We start from the raw sequence: 2483 nt of genomic DNA, 5'->3' as shown, positions 1-2483 counted from the left end.
CTCCCTTTCCTCCCCAAGTTGGTACTGATCAGAGTGTTTTGTCATAGCAATTGAAGGCAAATTATAACTAGGATCCAAGTCCTTCTCCCTATGAAAAACTACAATGAATGTTTTAATAACAATAAAAAACTGGCCAGTTGCTGGGATTAAGGAAATGGATAGAAGTTTATCACTTGACACACCTCATCAAGCCTGCAACTTCTATCCATTTCCTTAATCCCAGCACACAATCTTTAAACACCATATATTACATAAACTTGTTACATCAGCACCCATAGTCTTATATGGATTTTTGTGTGAATCAGGATAAGCTAGGTTAAACTAATAGTGTGAATTCTTCTAGCCTCCTACCCCAGAATGCATATAGTGAAACTTAGTCTCCAGGGCAGTGATGTGGGGAATGGAGGCGTCTGAGAGGGATTTGTGTCATGACGGCAGAGGAATCATGGTATATTTTAATGACCTTATCAAAGAGCCTGGTGGTGTCTGGTTTAACCCCTCCAATACCTGAGGATGCAGCAATGAAGTGCTAAGAAGAACAGAGCCATCACTAGACATGAAATCTGTTGGCAGTCTGGTCTGAAACTTAGTCTTTGGGAGCTCTGAGGGGCAAAATTTCTGTTGTTTGTAAACTACAAAATTTGTGGGTTTTGGGTTTCTGTTTAGATTTTTCTTTTGTAACCTAAAACCTAAACAGACAGACTACAGCACTGTGAACAGTACCGCCATCTTAGCGGTTTAAAATAAAAGTTATTCTTCACTCCCACTGTTTCACTCAGGATATTGCTGGTTGCTCTGGCAGAAGATAAATAAAACATGGATACTCTAGAAGCAACCCTGAAAGTAGGTGTGTTCAACTTGCATCCTACAGGTCACCTGTAAGTCTATTCCTTCCATTCACAAAACATACATATACATGCTTAACTGCCAAAAAAAGGAATAATGCAAGACTAAATGCACCTCAGGAGACCACGGTACTCTGTCACAGTCAAATTTCAATCTATCTCCACAATTCAGCTACACAGACTACCTTGAACTTGAGTAAAATAATGCAAAAGAAGGCACTTACTTAGTCTGCACTTCTTCTACAACACAGCAGAGATAATGTCAGTACGTATGTAGGTTAAGAGCCCAAGGAACTACAGGGGAGAACTGGGAAAGGAGAAACAGAAAGATTTCAAAATTATTTCCAAATAAAATCTGAATATTTTGAATAAAAAATTTCAAAATAATCGAAATCTTTTTAGGGGTGTCTACCTCAAAGTCAGTATTCAGCCCAGAGCTCCTGATCCTCCTACATTGGAATCCTAATTACTAATGTTTCTCCAAATCCACTTGCTAGGTAGGCAAAACATAGCCATGGAAAACCACTATTTAATCCTGTGTGAAAGGTGAATCCTCTAAGAATTCATGTAGAATTATCCACCTGAGTTTCTGGGGATGTAGCTCAGTTGGTACAGTGCTCACCTACCATGTATGAGGCCCTTAAGTTTGATCCCCAGCACCACAATATAAAGAATTATTCCCCTTAGGAACAACGAAGGGGAGTATATCTACTGGATTATTTCCTCAAATCATCACAGGTTGTTTCTACTGGATATTTATTCAAACTGCCAGCTTTGACATTAAGTTTGCCCAAATCAAAAATAAAAACAGAAGGCACCCATTTAAATTGGATTTGTACACAGACCACCAATTTAGTGTATGTCCCACACAACATTTAGGACACACATGCTTTTAAAAATAGCATCTTCTGGGCTGGAGAGATGGCTCAGCGGTTAAGCGCACTGACTGCTCTTGCAGAGGACCTGGGTTCGATTCCCAGCACCCACGTGGTGGCTACGAATCTTCCTTAACACCCTCTTCTGACCTCTGCAGCATTGCACTACATGGGTGCACTCACATACATTCAGGCAATACACTCATACACATAAAATAAAGATAATAAATAAAATATTTAAAAAGAGCACCTTCTGTGAAATATGAATTTTACCAGGCAGCAAGCCCTTTGTCATAAAGTAGAGATATATGGGACAGTTGAAGTGAGTTTCCCTGAGGCCTGCAGCTGGTTGCCACAGCAACAACTAACACTGAAAAAGGTGGGTCACAAAAAAATAGAAGGATAAAATGGTGTCTATGCCATTTAAAGACAAGTATCCAAAGTAGAACCATGCTAAAGATTAAGTAATTGAAAAAGAACACATTCCAGTGGTTGGCAAAAAAGAAAAAAAAAAAACCACAGCCATTTTAGGTCAAATGCTCTACTAAGGGGCCTCGAGAGGTGGTTTAGAGATTAGGAGCACTGGCTGCTCTTGCAGAGAACCCAGGTTCAGTTTCCAACACTGACATGGCGACTGAAAAAACAGACATTACTCCAGCTTCAGGGGATCTTATGCCTTCTGACCTCTGCGAGCATTGCACAACACAGGTGTACTTACAGACATGCAGGTAATACACTCATACGTAAAAAAATGAAAATAACA

Source organism: Nannospalax galili, unplaced genomic scaffold (assembly GCF_000622305.1).
Source record: "Nannospalax galili isolate Female #2095 unplaced genomic scaffold, S.galili_v1.0 scaffold2428, whole genome shotgun sequence".
Classification (NCBI taxonomy): domain Eukaryota; kingdom Metazoa; phylum Chordata; class Mammalia; order Rodentia; family Spalacidae; genus Nannospalax; species Nannospalax galili.
The sequence above is the reverse complement of the archived record's forward strand: the minus strand, read 5'-3'. Positions refer to the sequence as shown.